The sequence below is a fragment of the Trichosurus vulpecula genome, chromosome 1 (genome assembly GCF_011100635.1).
Source record: "Trichosurus vulpecula isolate mTriVul1 chromosome 1, mTriVul1.pri, whole genome shotgun sequence".
NCBI lineage: Eukaryota > Metazoa > Chordata > Mammalia > Diprotodontia > Phalangeridae > Trichosurus > Trichosurus vulpecula.
The window spans coordinates 474,844,613-474,865,273 of record NC_050573.1 but is presented as its reverse complement, the minus strand read 5'-3'; positions in this window follow the sequence as shown (position 1 = coordinate 474,865,273).

Genomic DNA, 20,661 nt, shown 5'->3' with positions numbered 1-20,661 from the left:
TCCAAGGTCACCTTCCATGCATTTTGTATTTTTCTGTGTGTTTCTCTTCATTTACATTTGTTTAGGCTCCTTGACAGAAGAGGCTATTCTTGCCTTTAAATTCTGAGAGTGATGCTTGGCACTTAGGAAGCACTTAATCCATGCTTTTGTTTCATTGATTGATTGAACTTAATTGTTTCTGCTTCTTCTTTACATAGTATGTCCCACAGATATATTTTTCTTTTTTTTTTAAACCAGTACCAACCATTTCTAATTATTACTACTTTATAATGTCATTTAAGGTCTGGAAGTTCTATTCTCCCTGCATTCATCTTTTTTACCTTTTTATTTTCTTGAGATTTTAGAACTTTGATTCCTTTAAATCAATTTGGTTATTAATTTGGATTTTGTTATTGTTTCATAGAAATTTTTTTTCTTTTTGGCTTGTCCTTTTTGTAGATTAATGATGCTGATGTGATATAATTTTCTACAATTAACTTGAATAACCATATTATCAGCAAACAGAAATAATTTTGTATCTTCTTTGCTTAAGTTCATGGTTTTAATTTTTTTCTTGTTTTAACTTTTTGCTCTCCCTAGTGTTTCTAGAATTATCATAAAGAAAACTGGGAAAAGGCAGGATATATATATATATATTTTAGTTCTGTATTTATTGGTAAATTTTCTAGTGTTTCTTTATTTTATATGATGCTGTTTTCATGGTAGATATATGTTTTTTGTTGTACTAGAAAAAGATCATTCTCTTTCCATGCTTGTAGAGCTTTTAGCCTACATTAATGTTGATTTTTGTCATAGATTTTTCTGCATCTATTGATATAATCTGGTGGTTTGTGTGAATTTGGGTAATTTTAGTTAATCACATTAAATTATTAATTACTTAATTAATGTAACCAATTATGTAAATTATATTCCTAATTTTGAACCATCCTTGAATTCCTGATATAAAACCAACTTGATCATATTGAATATTTTCTTTCTTAATTTTCAAAAATAATTTTTGCAGTATGGCTTAGTTAAAGTTTGAGGGAATTCACCTGTGAATATGTGTGAAATAGGTATTATTATTTTTCTAGTTCTTTCACAACTAGTTTAATTTCTTTTTCTGAAGCTGTATTAATATCTCTATTCTTTGTTCAGTCAGTTTTGTAGATAGTTCTCCACTTTTTATTCACTCAACTGTGTTAACATATAACTGCATTTGGTAGGTTCTGATAATTATTTTTATTTCTATTCTCTTGTGATTTAATCTTGTTTAATTCTGTATTATGTTAATTTTCTTTTCTTCTTTTTTCTTTCTAATAGATGAGCTGACACTTTTCAATTTTATTAGTCTTTTAAAGAACCAGCTTTTAGAATAAAAAAAAACAGTCTCTCTCTCTCTCTCTCTCTCTCTCTCTCTCTCTCTCTCTCTCTCTATATATATATATATATATATATATACATACATATATACATATATACACACACACATATATTTCAATCAATTCACTGTTTCTTCCCTAATTTTTAAAAATTCTAGTTTTGTACTTATTGGAATTTAGTTTTTATTTTCTAATTTTAGTTGTATATTAAGCTGATTAATCATCTCTTTTTCCTATTCTGATATTTTATGTGGTCAAGGATATGTTCTATTCTGATATTTTACATAGTCAAGGAAATTTTTCTTTTTATTTCTTTAATATTCTTTTTCACAGTTATATTTCCTAAAATTTTTTCTTTGGCATGCTTATTAATCAGAATGGCATGAGTATCATTTTCTTGTGTTCCCTGGAATAGTTACTAATTATATTGGATTATGATTATGACTTTTTTTAGTATTTTTATCTTTTTAAATTTACTTATTATTTCTTCATGCTCTATGCAATAACAATGCTGCTAGTGCCTGCTGTAGGGGTGTAAGACCCAACAACACCAGCAACAAGAGCTGTCAGCACAGGTTCTTTGATCTGCTTTTCTAAGAAAAGCAACTTTAGGGGTTAACAATCTTCCTTTAATCAAAAATACATATATCATTCACTTGGTTCAGGGGGAAAAGCCAGAACCCTGAATTTCAGAGCAAATACAAATTACAAGCATGCATTATATAATCAGCAAATAAACACTAATCAGCAGACAGGCTTCTAGCTGTCTGTCCAAGCAATCACATACATAGTTACCAAAAAGAGAAGCACCAACATCTGGGTTTTCCTCAAAGCTGGGGGGCTCCAGCGGCTACCCAGTGTCTCCACACAAACAATCTTCCACTGAGACAGCTAGACAAAATGCTAACCTCTGAGTTTACATATCCTTTTTAGGGCCTAAAGAGTTCATGCCTAATCAGCAAAAGGGTGTGCGCCTGGGGCTTTGTACCTAGTAAGGCTTAATCAAAGGCACTTGATTACTTTAACATTCTAAAAGAGAAAACAGTAAAAAAAATAGTCCCACCCTAATTACTGTAACACCTTAGTACATTGTCTGCTTGGGAAATTTACCATGTCACACTGAGAAATAGTTATAGCAATATATTTCTTTCTTTCCATCCATTTGTAAATATGACATGGTGCTTTTACCAAAATATACAATATGTGTACATATACATTAGTGTATATGTACACATATACCTATTATAGACACACACACATATATATATACATATAAATATATACGTATATATATAATATGTATATACGTGTGTGTGCATCTTATTATGAAGATGCCACAAGCCCATGAGTGGTACATAATTAATCATATTAAATCCATTATTATAATTAGCAATTATTTGGTTTAATCATAATCAAACTTAAAAGCACAAGTTTATGTCAATGCAGAGGAAAAAAATTCTAACAAAATACAATAGTGATATAGGTTAATAGCCCTACAAATCATAGAAACAGAAGAACCTTTTTTCTAACACAATAAAAGTATACATCTAAAATGAAAACCTGACATTACATAAAATATAGGGCCACTATTAAGTTTTCCACCTCAACTGGAGGTACTGGGAGATACAAGGCTCACCAACCTGGATCTTTGCTCAGAGCTACCTCTGGGAGGTTGCAGACTGGCCCTTGCTGTGTTTAAATTTACCTTTTGAGTGAGTTTGACAAGACTACCTATTCTAGAAATCCCTCTTTATTTTTTCCTCTATTGTCCTTTCAATCATGGGGCTTGCTGAATAGAGTCTGCATGTTCCAGGAATTTCTTGCTAGATAGAAAGTTCAGAAAATGTTCAAACATAGCTATTGCAGCAGTGTGAGTCCCTACTGCTGATCTAATAAAATACATTTCTCATGTTTTTGCTGTATACACATGGTGCCTGACAGAAGCCCTGAGTATTCACTCTATCAGAGTTCATTGCTAGTTCATAAAAGATTTCTTGCATGTAATTACATCTGACTTTCAATTTAATTTATTTTTATTTTAGTTCTAAATTCTCTCTCTTCCACCTCTACCTCTTCTGCCCAAAAACAAAATCAATTACAAATATTTAATGTGAAGTAAAAAAGAGAATCAGGAAGAGGAAGAGGAGGAGGAAGAGGAGGAGAAGGAGGAGGTTATTGTCCTTCATATGCAAAGAAGACCAAAACGACATCACACTCTTGGAATCAATGTATAGTGAGTCTGACTCTGGCTCACCAGATTAATATAAGCTCAGAAGGCTGTACCACAGGTCAGGCACAAATAGTCTGCATGAATATTTGAGTTGGAGGTATCTCTAAATTTGTACATATCATATTTCTCTTGAGCTATTGCAATACTGCTCAAAGAGCACAGTACTAACTTTGATTCAAGCATGCAATGCTGGCCAGTCCCATACTAGTGTCTCCCATGTCACAATAGATTCCAAAGTTCTTCAGAAATACCTTGAGTGTATCTTTCTATTGCTTCTTCTGACCACCATGTGAGTACTTGCCTTGTGTGAATTCTCCAAAAATAGTCATTTAGGCAAATGTTTGTTTGGCCTTTAAATAATGTGCCCAGCCTTTCAGAGTCACATTCTCTGCAATAGAATTAAAATTTTTGGTAGCTCAGCTTGAGAAGGGATTTCATTGTCTGGTGTCTTCCCTTGCCATGTTATCTTCAGGATCTTCCTGAGACATTTCATGGTTCAGCATATAAATGATATGGGGCTGGCTAATAAAGGACTTCAGTATTCTTAATGTTGATTGTCAGATGAAAATTAGCACAAGCAACAGAGAATTGATCCATACTCTGTTGCATCTCAGCCTCACTGACTGAATTGAGTTCGCAATCATTTGTGAATAAAAAAGCACATATCAACTCTCCTTGTATTTTGGTCTTAGCTTATAGCCTTTTCAAGTTAAAATAATTTACTGTCAGTGCTGTAGCTGACCTTGAATGCCATTTTTGTCCTCATTGAAGACATCTGACAACATTGCCGAAAAATCATGTCAAAAAGCATGGGAGCAAGCACTCAGTTCTATTTTATTCTATTGAATACTGGGAAACTATGAGAGCATCATCCATTATATAGAACTCATACAAGCATATCATCATGGAACTGGCATACAATACTGATAAACTTCTCTGAGTATCCAAATTTGACCACAATCCTCCGTAACTCCTCATAACAGACAGTATCAAAGGCCTTGGTCAGATTGATGACCATTATGTACCAACCTCTGTTCTCCTCCTAGCATTTCTCCTGGAGTTGCCATGTAGCAAACATTATGTCAGCTATTCCTTGACCCTTTCTGAAGCCACACAGGCTCTCAGATGAATGAACATTTTCCAAGTAAAGGATCAGCTGTCCATCTTTCAAGTCTACCGGGTTTTGTGTGTACAGACGGAATTATCTTCACAAAATTTTTGTACATTTTTTTGTGTGTTTTGACCAGAGGGTGGGGTTCTGGCCTGCTGAGGTAAGCAAACCAGGAAAAGGTGAAGCAGACAAATTTTAGGACACTTTTTAAGCTGCTTCCTCCTTCCAGGAGGCAAAGAATGCAATCCTTTAAAAAGATAGACACTCAGATTGCTGCCAAATCCCATTACTGCTTCAATTCAGTGAGAAAATGGTCCTGTGTCCTGGGTTCTGTGTTCATGGTTGTGAATACATTTCCCAGCCCCTGCTGCTTTATCACCAGCCCATCACTACAGGATTTCAAGGTAGATAAAACAATAAAATAATCAAATAGTTGAATAGTAAAATAAAAAATAATAAAACATAAATGGTTGAATAGTAAAATGTAAAATAGTGAAATGGTATGGGTGATGCCTTTTGACTTGCACTTAAAATTCATTTAAGTGAGGCAGAGTTGCAAGAAGTCATCAGCCTCACTCAGTCTTCCAGAGCCATAGAAGTCAATGGCAAGACAAAAGATAAGACAACTGGAAATGGCTTGGTATGCACTCTAGTATCTCTGATGTCTGACCAAGCTGTAAACACTTCACAGCATCTTCTTTCACCACCTTCATGGCCCATTTATATTAGGAAGGCAAAATTTATGATTTCAAAGAGAATCTCATATGTGCCTAAAAGGTCCGGAACCGCAGGATGTAAGGAATTCTCTAGGCAGAAGGCAGGAGAACTAAAGCATGTATTTACACTCCACAGTAACAAGCCCACAAATCAGCATCCCCATTTTGATATTTTCATCAAAAGCTTCCAGGCCCAATAAGTCCGCCTCACAAGGGTAACCAGGAGGCCACAGAGAAGCGAGATGGTATAAGGCAAAATTGTATACATGCTTCCCCTCTACGGTAAGAAGATTACCCACTAGCCTCCAGTCAGCTCTGCTACCGGCAGCTCAGCTTCGGCTATAGGCGTCTCTGGCTCCAACCGGAAAAGGAAGAGAGGATCTTCAAGCTGTCCTCTCCCCTCTTATAGAGTTTTGGACATCATCAAGCACCGCCTGAACGACCAGGGCCGATTGGTTCTTGACTTGGCCCCTCCCCCTAGCATAGACCAGGTTAACACACCTCCCCTCAGCCAGCCCCATGACTCATCACACAGGAAGTTCTCTGATTCCTGGCATAGTCGCTGGGCTTCCTGCCCTGGAAGAGCAAGCCCCAGTGTCCAGGGAAGCTCAATGAGGTAAGCTGAGTCATTCAAAGAAAAGAAAGTCCATTCTGGTTACACCATTGGAACAATTTGTTCACATCCACCCATTCTGCTGCAGAAGTCTTCACATGCTTGGAGTAGATACCCCCTACCCCCAACTCACTGATGGGTTTGCACCCCATCACTTACCATCTACCTGGTTTAGCCCATCTGCCAAAAAGTTTTACCAGAGTTTGGTTACTGCACAAGCTACAGCTAAAGGAGAGGAGAGGAGAGTAGAAAAAAACAAAGAAAGATGCAACAATCTATACTCTGAGTCTACCAGCTCTTTATTTGGAGGTGGATAGTATGTTCTATTATGAGTCCTTCGGGATTGTATCTGGTCATTGCATTGATTAGAGTTTCTAAATCTTTTCAGTTTATCTTTACAATATTATTATAATTGTATAAATTGTTCTCCTGATTGGGGCCATTCCATTTTGCATCACTTCATACAAGACTTCCCAGTGGTTTTTTTTCCTAAAAAGGTGCCCTTCTACTTTTCTAATTATACCCTAATATCCATCACTTTCATATTTCATAAATTGTACAGTTATTTCCCAATTGATGGACTCCCCTCTCATTTTCAAATTCTTCACCACTGTGCAAAGAGCTGCTATAAATATTTTTGTAGATAATGGGCTCCTTCTTTCTTTGATTGCTTTGGAGTATAGACCCAATAGCTGTATCACTGGGTCAAAGTATATGCACAATATAATAGATTTATGGATGTAGTTCCAAATTGCTTTCCAGAATGTTTAGACCAGTTTACATCTCCACCAATAGTACATTAAAGTACCAGATTTGCCACAGCACTTCCAGTATTTATCATTTCCTTTCTAGTAAACTTTGTCAATCTGATGGGTATGAGGTGGTGCCTCAGAATTGTTATAATTCACATTTCTCTAATTATTAGTGATTTAGGTAGCTTTTTGTATGGCAAATGATGTCTTGGATTTTTTCCACTGAAAGCTACCTATCCATATTCTTTGATCATTTATGAATTGAATAATGATTTTAATTTTTATAAATTTAAACCAATTTCAAATACATCTTAGAAATGAAATTTTTATTAGAGAAACTTAGTGCTAAGATCCTCTCCCTGCTCCCAAAATAATTTTCTACTACTCTTATAAGTTTAGCTACATTGGTTTTATTTGTACAATTTTTAAAATTTTAATAATTAAAATTATTTATTTTGCCTATATTGATAACATGACAGAAAGAAGTCAAAGTAGTAAAATTTCATGTAATACAAGATTCAGTGGCAAAATTCTATGTCCATATAAATGTACATGTGTATATATAAATATGCATATCTTTTTATTACTTTATGTGGCAATTGTATACCTAATTACAAACTCTTCCCAAGGGGAAAAATATGTCATCTAACTGAAACATGGATTATATGGTAAAAAGAAATCCAAAATTAGAAGAAATGCTTTATAGTGAATTATGAATACATCAATTTTGACCTTATATATTTTAGCCAATATCAGAAATAGTACAATGTGAGGAAACAATGCATTCAAACTACTCGGAGGAATAAAAAGAAAAATAGTATAAAATAGCTAGGAATATGAAAAAAGCTCATTTTAGTCCACATTGTAAGGAATCAAAGATAAAAAGAGGAAATTCAAGGATTTCCTAAGTTATGGACAGAATTTGAACTGTGATAAAGCAATAGCTGATGTTTTTCCTTATCTTTTCCACTGAGAAGGCATCCTAGGTATGTAAAATAAGTGATGTTATCACATGAAAATCTTCTGACATCTGTAACTTTTCCCAGAAAAATATTCCCCATTCTTATTTCCCATTATTATCTTAGCTGTGATTATAATTTTGTTGCTGGATAATGCATCTTATTCTATATTCAGTGCGATAAGAAGAATATTATGATTTTTCAATAATTGTGAAGTTTTGATGATAATCTTTCCATTGGGATATTTCTTTCTTTCTTGGCTCTCCATACAAATGCTGATTTAGCTTCAGTTCCTACAGTCCAATTTTTGAGCTTCATCCACTTTTACACTTTCATTTTTAATTATTTTGATTGAGACATAATTGGCTTTAGCCAAGAGGTGATAACAAAGTGACCTTTATTAGTAATACCATATTTATTCATGTCAGGACTCTGGCATAATCCCTCATTGAAAACCTCTAGAGTGAATCAGAGAATGGAAGACTTCATGGATGAGAGTGGTAGAGGTGAATGTAGGAATTTCATCTCTGGTGCCTATGGAACCCTGTATTTGCCATGAATTCTAACTCAAAAAATTCCAGGAATTCTAAAATCAAAGATATTTCAAGAATAAAGTTGAAATTTTTTTTGGAGTGTACACCATGATAAGGTTGGGAGAAGCAGCTTTGTTAGGCATTGCTCATGAGGTCTGAGGAATTCCTTTAAAAAAAATGTTAAGCAGATTGCAGCAATGTATTCAACAGAGGTGAAGGGTCTTTTAAGCTATAGAAGAGTTACTGATATACATTGGAGTGCATTTTCAAAACAAGAGTACCTCACATTGATGAAGTCATGTCAACACCACTCCCTCAATGTGGCTCTAGAAAGACTTTTTTTAAGACTTTATTTTTTCCTTTTTACTACAAGTGTTTTATTGAGGGAGCAGAATCAAGATGGTGGAGAAAAAGCAGCAGCTCCCCTGAACTCTTCCCAATATCCCTTTGAAAACCTTTAAATAATGCCATAAAAGAACTCCTGGAGCAGGAGAATCCACCAAAGTACAAGGTAAAAAAATTTTTTAGCCAAAGACAACTTAGAATGCCAGCATGAAAGGTTTATCAGACCTGGGTGAGAGTGGAACACAGTCCAGCACAAGCCACACCAAGAGCAAGCCTTAGGATCCACTAAACCAGCAGTAGCAGCAGCTGCTCCCAGAGCTCTCAGCCCTTAGACAGTAAGGGGGTCAAATAATTAGTCAGAGTGAAATTACAAGGGTCTTTTTGCTACCACTGAGGCAAGACTCAATTTCTTTGCAAATACTCAGATCCAGGTAAGACTCCTGGATGGTAGTCCCAGGGTGAGAAAGAATGCTACTATAGCAAACCTTGCAGCCACAGAGAAGGAGGGACCCTCCTCCTAGTTCCAGGGCAGAATATAGTGCTTGTGGTCACTCACAGATCAAAGCACATACCAAAAGAGTAGTAAACACCTCCCCTTAGATCATGACAACTAATAAGAACCGAAAACTTACAGGTCCCTAGAAGTATCAATGAAAATAGCTGAACAAAATCCCTAAAGCTTGGGACAGTGCACCTTCCACCTTGGAAGCAGAGTTCTACTTTAACAAAGAATTAAAGTCAAAAAATAGGCTGGGAAAATGAACAAACAATAGAAAAAAATGACCACAGGAAGCTACTATGGCAATAAGTAAGATCAAAAAACACACTCAGAAGAAGATAATGAAGTCAAAGCCTCCAAGAAAAATATGAATTAGTCTCAGGCAATGGAAAGTTCAAAAAAGATTTTGAAAATCAAGTAAGAGAGGTAGAGAAAAATTGGGAAGAGGAATGAGAGTGATGCAAGAAAATCATGAAAAATGAATCAGCAGCTTGCCAAAGGAGAGGCAAAAATATTGAAGAAAATAAGACCTTAATAAACAGACTAGAACAAAAAGTAAAAGAGGTACAAAAAGCCGATGAGAAGAATGCCTTAAAAAGCAGACGTGTTCAATTGGAAAAAGAGGCACAAAAGTTCCCGGAATAAAATAATACCTTAAAAATTGGAACTGACAAATGGAAGCTAATGGTTTTCTGAAAAATCAAAAAACAATAAAACAAAACAAAAAGTATGGAAAAATAGAAGACAATGTGAAATATATAATTGGAAAAGCAACTGACCTGGAAAATAGATCCAGGAGAGATAATTTAAAAATTACTGGACTACTGGAAAGCCATGATAAAAAAAGCCTAGATACCATCTTTCAAGAAAATATCGAGGAAAACTACACTGATATTATAGAGCCAGAGGGTAAAATAGAAATGGAAAGAATCCACTGATAATCTCTTGAAAGAGATCCTAAAATGAAAAATCCCAGGAATATCATAGCCAAATTACAGAGCTCACAGGTCAAATAGAAAATGTTGCAGTCAGAAAGAAAAAAAAATTAAAGTATCATAGGGCTATGGTCAGGATGACACCAGATATAGCATCTTCTACATGAAAGGATCAGAGGGACTGGAATATCATATTCCTGAGGTCAAAAGAGCTAGGATTGAAACCAAAAATCAACTATATGAAAAAATGGAATATAATGCTTCAGGGGGAAATGGACATTCAATGATATATAGAACTTTCAAGTATTCTTCATGAAAAGACCAGAGCTGAATAGGAAATTTGATTTTCAAATACAAGACTCAAAGGAAGCATAACAAGGTAAATAGGGAAGGAAAATCATAAGGAACTTAATAAGGTTAAACTGTTTACATTCCTACATGGGAAGAGTATATTTGTAACTCATAAGACTTTTCTATGACCAGCTGTGAATGACTGTAATAGTAATTAAGGTGGGACTTTTTGCTGTTGACCTTTAATGATTCTGGTCTTTGTTTGAATGCAGCAGATAAAGTGGGATGTTTTTGTATTTCTCAGCACTGAGAGAATTGGGAGTCATTGATTGATTTGTATCTGATGTGATTTTGGGGGTGAGGAACTTTTCCATGCCCAGCCTGGGTAAGGTCAGGACCCTCAGGGCCCTGAACAGGATATTATATCATTAAGGCAGAATTCATGATTTCAAAGAAAATCATAAATATGCCTGAATGGTCCAGAATGGCAGGATATAAGGAATTCTCTAAGTAGAAGGCAGAGGAGTTAAAACATTTATTCAGGCACCAAAATAGCAGACCCACAGACTGGACCAGTGTCCCCAATTTGATATCCTGGCAAGCACCTTCCAAAACCAACATTCCCATCTCACAATAGTGAACAGGAGGTTACAGAAAAATATTATGGCAGCAAGCCAAGCCATACTGGTGCTTCCCCCCAATGCTAGGGCCCTCCAGTAAGAAGATTACCCACTGGCCTCAAGTCCTTGTTTAGCACTCTGTGGTCTGCATGAGGGTCAGTCCTGCTTTTAGTAGCACCTGCTGCTGCCACTGCTGCTTCTGCTGTTGCTGCCACCGCCACTTCTCCTTCTCCCTCCACTATGTCTCAGTCTCTAAGCTGTGTTCTCTCCTTTTATATAGTCGCCAGACATCATCCCATTGACTAGAACATCATCTAAGTGACCAGAACTCAGGTGCCTACCATTGGCTCTGGTTTTAGCCACTCCCCCAGAACCCAGAGAGGCCCTCCCCCCCCCAAAGCCTATTCAAATGGGCAGGAAAGATCTTCCCATTTACTGATTGCCTTTACAGATATATAAGCGCAGAGGTTGGCATTCTCTCTCAGAGCTCTGAGACACAGCAGGAGGGGCATGTGACTCTGGGCCAGCCATTGTAATGAACTCCCTGGCTGAACACACAGATGTTGATAACTATGAATTGTGTTTGGTCTGTAATTCAAGGTGCTGGTTTTTTCCCCTGAACTAAGTAAATGATATTTGTATGCTGGATTAACGTAAAACTGTTAACCCTTTAACATTGCTTTCCTTAATAAAGCAGATCAAAAGGACCTGGGCTTGCAGTGTTCTGTGAGCTGGTTGTTGTTGATTTTACACCCTCACAACAGGTGCTAGCTGGATTGTTGAAACAATGACTTAGCTATTCTCAGCAATACAATGATCCAAGACAATTCTGAAGGACTTATGATAAAAAATGCTATACATCCCCAGAGAAAGAACTGATGGTGTATGAATACAGATTGAAGTGCAGTTTAAAAAAAAACACTTTATTTTTCTAGAGGCTTGTTTTTCTTTTTGTTTGTTTTTTGGTCTGTTTTTTTTTTAATGATGAAACTAGTGTGGAAATGTTTTCATGACTACAGATATATAACCTATATTGAATTGCTTGCCTTCTCCATAGGGTGGGAGAGTAGTAGGGTGGTGGGGGGACTGGAAAGGAGAGAATTTGGAACTCAAAGTTTAAAAATGAATGTTAAAAATTGTTTTACATGTAACGGGAAAAATAAAATGCTTAATAATTTTTACAAAAAGAACTGAAAATTTTCTTAAAAAAGAAAATAAGCCCTTTTGTTTATTATGAATAGTCAAATTAATTACAAAGGACATATGAAGAAAGATACTATCTGCATCCAGAGAAATAACTAATAAATAGATGCAGGTATTGAATGATTTTCCATATGTGTACATATTTGTGTCCAATGGTAGCTGTCTAGGGGGTGGAGGGGAGGGAAGAAAAGAATAGCATTTGCATGATAATGTTATATATTTAAAAAGAATAGTAATTTGTACATAATAGATTTGCAGTTTCTTGTGAAATCACTCTTTTTATTATACTATGTTATAGAAATATTTTATTACATAAATGAAATGTAAATTAAAATTTTAAAAAGTCAAAAATAAAAGAATGTTTTTGGTAACATCTGAGTAAAGACATTGCTTTGTCATCTTTTCCACCTTGTTTAGCAGTTTCTTGCCCTGCTTTTTTTTCCCCAACCAGGTGGCACAATGGATAGGGTGGTGGACCTGCAGTCAGGAAGACCTGAGTTCAAATCCAGCCCCAGATACTTTGTAGCAGTATGCCCATGGGCAAGTTATTTAATCTCTGTGTACCTCAATTTCCTTAACTCTAAAATGGGTATAATGATAGTTCCTACCTCTCCAGTTTTTTGTGAAGATTAAATGAGATAATATTTGTAAATTGTTTAGCACATTGCCTGGCACATCATAGGTGCTTAATAAATGCTTGTTCCCTCTTAATTGTCTTCCACAATTTTTTTCTGATATCCATGTTTTTGTTTTTACTATTGCAGTTCCTTGGATCCAAGCAAGTGGATTTGATATAAGTTCTATGTCATTTCTTTCCTAAATGAAAAATTCGTAAGTCAAGATTGGACTTCTGTGATGAAAGATGGAGGAATAAGCAGTAAATTCATGAAAACTCTCCCATATTCACCTCCAAACAGGCATAAAATAGTGTCCCCAAATGAATTCTAGAATAGCAGAACCAGCAAAAAAATGGGTGAAACAGTCTTTTAGCCCAAAATACTTGGAAGATTGTGAAGAAAGGTCTGTATCACTCAGGTAAAAGGAGAACACAGTCCAGGAGAGGAAGCCAGCAGCAAGCCCACTTCAACAAACAATTAAGAGATCCTGAGCTCCAGTGTGGTGGAGCAGGTAAATTCTGAAACTGGGACTCTCCACATGCCTCAGTATACCCAAGGAGAATGGGTAGAAGCCAACTCTGTGAACTGCTACATGTTCCCATGTAGCCCCGGGAAAATGCAGAAACACCTCACCAGCCTCAGCATACTCCAGACCCCAATTCAACACCAGGTATGTTGCTAAACCCCTACAACTTCCAGCAGTGCCAGCCACTCCCCACCCCACCCCCTTAGCAAAGCACCAGATATGAGGGTCCCCTGTGTGTCTCAAGGCAACATCAATGCAGAACCAGATAAATAGTCAGGGCTTGTAGCCCCTGGCACAAGAAACCTAAGATAGTGCCTCAGCAAGGCACCAGACATGAGGGTCCCCTGTGGGTTTCAGGGCAAGATCAGTGCAGAACCAGATAAACAACCAGGGCTTGCAGACCTTGACACAAGAAGCCTAAGACAGTACCCCTTCCATTCTGGGAGCAGAGCTCAAATTTAAAAGAAAAAAACAAGGCCAAAAAAAGATGAGCAAAAAAAATCTGACCATAGAAAGTTATTATGGTAATAGGGAATATCAAGACACAAACTCAGAATGAGGACAAAAATGCCCAACCTATGGGCAAAACCCAAAAGAAAAAAGGGAAGCCCAGAAAGAAGTCATGGAAAAGCTCAAAAACGAACTTAAAAATCAAAAAAGAAAGATAGAAGAAAAATTGGGGAAAAGAAATGAGTTTTGTATATGACTACAGTTTGTACCAACTGCTGTAAATTCTTTTTTATATTCTTACAACTTGTCAACCCAGAGTCATGTTTACTTCTTTCCAAGGAGGTTGAGCTCAACATCGTTATGGTTGAAATCCCTTCACAATATTCCTCTGTGATACTTTATGGTAATTGCCCAGCCCTTTTGGAAACATCAACATGTTAGCAGTTTGGTTGTTTAGAATGTTCTTCAGTCTGATCATGGATGACCCAAATTGATACTAGAGATAACTAATAATTTCTTTCACCATTGCTTTGAATTTTGACATAATACATGTAGTTAAAAACCTATTTCTTATTAATGCTTTATGGTGTGCCCCAATTTGGATTTTAGTTGTAAAGTGTCTTCAAACAATAAAAGTAGAGTAACATGAGTACTTTAGAATGTACTCCATATTCTTGTCCAGTCTCATTGTACATTTCAATTCCCATCATAAACTGTAAGGCTGAATTGTTCTCATTATGATAGCTACTTCATGGTTCCAATTATATTTTTGTTGTACAATAGGAACAATGGGAAGAAGGATAAGTCTCATCTGGATCCCAAATTCCTAATTATAGTCTTAGTCTCATATTGTTAATGTTAGAAAATTTCTAACACTTTCTTTGTCACTATTCTTCCTGTTTTCAGAATGGTAATAATTAAGAACACTGAATCCATGTCGATGCAAAGGAAAATATGTGTGGTAAAGTAAAATCAAACACAAAAATATCAGTCAAATTTATCAACAGGCATTTATTGTTATTGTTGTTCAGTTATTTTCAAGTCACATCCAACTCTTCATGACACTAATTGGGGTTTTCTTGGCAAAGATATTCTAGTGGCTTTCTATTTCCTTCTCCAGCTCATTTTACTGGCAAGAAACTGAGGCAAGCAGCATTAAGTGACTTGCCCAGTGTCACACAGATAATAATAAATCAGTCTTACTTCAGGCCAGACACTTAATCCACTGTACCACCTACCTGCCCTAAGGCATTTCCTAAACATCTACTATGTACCACACACTATGTTAATGTCTAAGAATACAAAATTGCCCTTAAGGAAATTGCATTCTATTGGTTAGGACAGCCAAAACATTTATAAGTATGTACAAAATAAATGTAAGATAAATAGTAAGTGGTTTTTGGGTGGGGAGCTGAGAAGATCAAGAAAGATTACATATGGAAGGTGGTGTTTAAACTGATTATTTTAATTCCATAAAATTCAATTCTTTTTTTCTTTTTTTCATTTTTTAATTTCTTTTATTAGTTTACAACATTCAGTTCCACAAGTTTTGAGATCCAAATTTTCTCTCTCTCCTTCTCCTTCCCCACCCCACCCCAAGATGGCAGGTAATTCGATGTAGGTTCTACATACACCTTTGCATTAAACTTATTTACATAATAGCACAGTTGAGACTTTCAGGAAATTTTAACCAATGGAATGAGATTTTTAACCAATGGAATGAATTATGAGAAAGAAGAAACAAAACCAAAAAAGAAGGAAAAAAAAGAGAGCAAATAGTTTGCCTAAGTCTGCATTCATGCTCCACAATTCTTTGTTTGGATATGCATAGCTTTTTCCATCATGAGTCTCTTGGAGCTGTCTTTGAACCTTGCATTGATGAGAAGAGCCAAGTTGCTTCTTACAGATCCCATGTGTCTGTAATTGTGTATAATGCTCTCCTGGTTCTGCTTCCCTCACTCAGCATCAGTTCATATAAGCTTTTTCCAGTTATAATGAAATCCATCTGCTCCTCATTTCTTATTGCATAATAGTATTCCATTACACTCAGATACTGCAATTTGTTTAGCCATTCCCCAATTGATGGGCATCCCCTTGATTTCTAACTCTTTGCCACTATGAAAACAGCTTCTATAAATATTTTTGAACATATTGGTCCATTTCCCAGTTCTGGGATTTCTGTGGCATATGGCCCTAGAAGCAGCATTGCTGGTCAAAGGGTATGCACATTTTTATAGCCCTTTGGGCATAGTTCCAAATTGCTCTCCAGGATGGCTGGATCAGTTCACAACTCCACCAACAATGTAACAATGTTCCAATTTTCCCACATCTTCTCCAGCATTTATGATTTTCCCGATTAGCCAATCTGACAGGAGAGATCCAGTACCTAAGAGTTGTTTTGATATACATTTCTCTAATCAATAGTTATTTAAAACATTTTTTCATATGACTACAGATATGTTTAATTTCTTCCTCTGATAACTGCCTGTTCATGTCTTTTGACAATTTCTCAATTGGGGAATGACTAGTATTCCTGTAAATTTGGCTCAATTCCCTGTATATTTTAGATATAAGGTCTTTATCAGAGACACTGGTTGAAAGAGTCTTTCCCAATTTTCTCCTTCCATCCTAATCTTTGTTGCATTGGCTTTGTTTGTACAGAAACTTTTTAACATTTAAACTATATTTAACATTTAAACTATTTAACACAATCAAAATTATCCATTTTGCATTTTGTAATGCTCTCTAATCTCTTGTTTGGTCATGAATTCTTCCCTTCTACATAAATCTGACAGGTAAACTATTCTTGCTCTCCCAAAATGTTTATGGTGTCAGCTTTTATTCCTAAATAATGAACCCATTTTGACTTTATTTTGGTATATGGTGTAAGATATGGGTCTATGCCCAGTTTCTGCTATACTATTTTCCAGTTTTCCCAGAAGTTTTTGTGAAATAGTGAATTCTTAACCCAGAAGCTAGATTCTGTGGGTTTATCAATGAGCAGGTTGCTATAGTTGTTGCCTACTGTGTCTTGTGTACTTAGTCTATTCCACTGATCCACCACTCTATTTCTTAGCCAGTAACAAGTAGTTTTGATGATTGCTGCTTTATGATACAATTTAAGTTCTAGTACCACTAGGCCACTCCCCTAGCATTTCTTTTCATTAATTCCCTTGATATTCTGGATCTTTTGTTGTCCCAGATGAATTTTGTTATTGTTTTATCCAGCTCTGTAAAATAAAATTTTTATAGCTCGACCAGTAATGCACTAAACAAGTAAATTAATTTAGGTAAAATTGTAATTTTTATTATTTTAGCTCAGCCTAACCACAAGCAACTGATGTTTTTTCCTCTAATTTAGATCAGACTTTATTTGTGTAAAACGTGTTTTGTAATCATGTTCATATAGGTCCTGGGTTTATTTCATCAGGTAGACCCCCAAATATTTTATAGTATCTACAATAGCTTTAAATGGAATTTATCTTTCTGTCTCTTGTTGGACTTTGTTAGTAATATGTAGGAATGCAGAGGATTTATGTGGGTTTATTTTATATCCTACAACTTTGCTAAAGTTATTTATTATTTCAAGTAGCTTTTTACTTGATTCTTTAGGATTCTTTAAATAAATCATCATATCATCTGAAAAGGGTGATAACTTAGTTTCTTCTTTTGCCTATTCTAATTCCTTCAATTTATTTTCTTTTCTTATTGCTAAAGCTAACATTTCTAGTACCGAATTGAATAATAGGGGTTGATAACAGGCATCCTTGTTTCATCCCCAATCTTATTGGAAATGCACCTGGTTTATTGCCATTACATATAATGCTTGCTGAGGGTTTGAGGTAGATGCTACTTATGATTTTAAGGAAGACTCCATTTATTACTATGCTTTATAGTGTTTTCAATAGCAATGGGTGTTGTATTTTGTCAAAAGCTTTTTCTGCCTCTTTGGAAACAATCATATGTTTTCTGCTAGGTTTTTTTTTTTTTGTTGAAATGGTCACTTATGCTGATAGTTTTCCTAATATGGAACCAGCCCTACATTCCTGGAATAAATCCTACCTGGTCATAGTGTATTATTCTTATGTTAAGTTGCTGCAATCTTTTTGCTAATATTTAATTTAAAATTTTTGCATCAATATTCATTAGGGAAATTGGTCTACAATTTTCTTCTTTGTTTTGACTTTTCCTAATTTAGGTATTAATACCGTATTTGTGTTATAAAAAGAATTTGATAGGACTCCTTCTTTGCCTATTTTCCCCAAGAGTCTATATAGTATGGCAATTAGTTGTTATTTAAATGTTTGATAGAATTCATCTGTAAATCCATCTGGCTTTGGAAACTTTTTACTAGGGAGTTCATTGATGGCTTGCTCACTTTCTTTTTCTGACATGGGTTATTTAGGTATTTTACATCCTCTTCTGTTAATCTGAACAATTTACTTTTTTGTAAATATTCATTCATTTTTCTAAGATTGTCAAATTTGTGGCCATACAATTGGGCAAAATAATTCCTGATTATTGTTTTAATTTCCTATTCATTGGAGGTGAATTCACCCTTTTCATTTTTGATACTGGTAATTTGCTTTTCTTCTTTCTTTGTAAAAATCAGATTGACTAAAGACTTATCAATTTTTTTTTCATAAAACCAACACAGTTTTATTTATTTGTTCAATAGTTTCCTTGATTTTAATTTTATTAATCTCTCCTTTGGTTTTCAAGATTTCTAATTTGGTATTTAATGGGGGATTTTCAATTTGTTCTTTTTCTTGCTTTTTCAGTTGCATGCCCAATTCATTGATCTCCTTTTTTTCTCTATTTTATTCATACAGAGATACAAAACTATCCCTAAGAACTGCTTTTGCTGCATCCCATAAGTTTTGGTATGTTGTCTCATTATTGTTATTCTCTTCAACAGTTATTTTTTATGATTTGTTCTTTCACCAACTCATTCTTTAGGATTAGATCATTTAGTTTCCAATTAATTTTTAGTCTATCTTTCCATGTTCCTTTATTACAAATAATCTTTTTGCATCATGATCTGAAAAGGATGCATTGACTGCTTCTGCTTTTCTGCATTCTATTAGGAGGTTTTAATGCCCTACTACACGGTCAATTTTTGTGTATGGGCCATGTACTGCTGGAAAAAAGGTATATTCTTTCTATACCCATTTAGTTTTCTTCAGAGTTCTATCATGTCTACCCTTTCTAAAATTCTATTCATCTCCTTAACTTCGTTCTTGTTTATTTTGAGGTTAGATTTATCAAGTTCAGGGCAGGGGGAGGGTTGAGGTCCCCAGCCGTTACAGTTTTGCTGTCTGTTTCTTACTGTAACTCCCTAAACTTCTCCTCTAAGAATTTGTATGCTATACCACTGGGCACATATAGGTTAAGTAATGATTTTACTTCATTGTCCATGGTACCTTTTAGCAGGATAGAGTGCCCATCCTTATATCTTTTAATTGGATTTATCTTGGCTTTTGTTTTAACTGAGATTAGGATTGCTACCCCTGCTTTTTTATTTTACTTCACCTGAAGCACAATATATTCTACTACATTCTTTTACTTTTACTCTGTATGTATCCCCCTGTTTAAAATGTGTTTCTTGTAAACAAAATATTGTAGGATTATGGTTTTTAATCTATTCTGCTATCCACCTCCATTTTATGGGAGAGTTTATCCCATTCACATTCACAGTTATGATTACAAGCTGTGTCTTTTTTGCCATCCTATTTCTCCCCCCACCCAGTTTATGCTTTTATTTCTCCCTTCTCCTTTCCACTCCTCAAAAAAATTTTGTTTTGATCATTGCCTTCCTCAATTTTCCTTCTCTATTAACACCCCTCCCTTATCTTACCCTTTTCCCCTTGTTACTTCTTCCCTCCCTTCTAACTACTCCCCCCTTTTCTTTCCCCTTTCCCCTCCTACTGCCTGTAGGACAAATTTGATTTCTATACTTGTAAGAGTATGTTATTCCCTCCTTGAACCAAATCCAATGAGAATAAAGCTGATTGTCTTCCCCCTCCCTTCTTTCCTCTACTATAGTATGTTTTTGTACGTCTTCATGTGACCCAATTTACCCTTTTCTATCTCCTCCTTGCTTCTCCCAGAACAATCCCTTTGCACTCATTTTTATGTTTTTGCCATCCCATCAGTTACTTTATACTCACACTCTCAGTCTAGGTATATCCCTTTTAATTGTCATAATAACTGTACCTATCAGAAATCCATAGCAACACCATAACTATTTCTTTGCTGCATCAACATTAGGCATTTTACTTCTAATAGGAAAAAAAAGAGTTTTAATGGAGGTTTATCCCAGTAGAGATTTTGGTTCTACTTCTACTTAACTCAGTTAAGTTTATTTTGATCTTTCTGATTTGGTAAAAAAAAAAAAAAAAAAAAAAAAAAAGAGCTTTTTAATCACTTAATTAATTTTTTCCTCATCCTCAAATTTCATTGTTTCCTCCCTTTGCCTTTCTTACATATTGAAAACTCTTGAACTGTTTTAGACACATGTTATTAGATCATTCAATTTTCATTCATAGAAACTTCTCATTTAATTACTCATTTGGTTTCTGGCTAAAGGACATTTTCATTTATTTAGCAAACAATTTGAAAGGGAGCCAATGGAAAATTCATTTTAATTAAAGGTGACTAGATGGGAATGGACTTATTCATGCATAGCACCTGGCAATAGCACAACCTCTTTATAGGCTATGCATGACGTATAGTTTATAATTAGATAAGTAATATTTTTCTCTACCAGTTGAGGAGAATTGTGGTACTTTAACCACAGTTAAAGTTTCTATACTTATAAACACTAGTATGAGCTATCTGAGGCAGGTTCTGCAGAAGCTATTTTGAAATAGCTAATAAATAGAAATCACATGATATGTC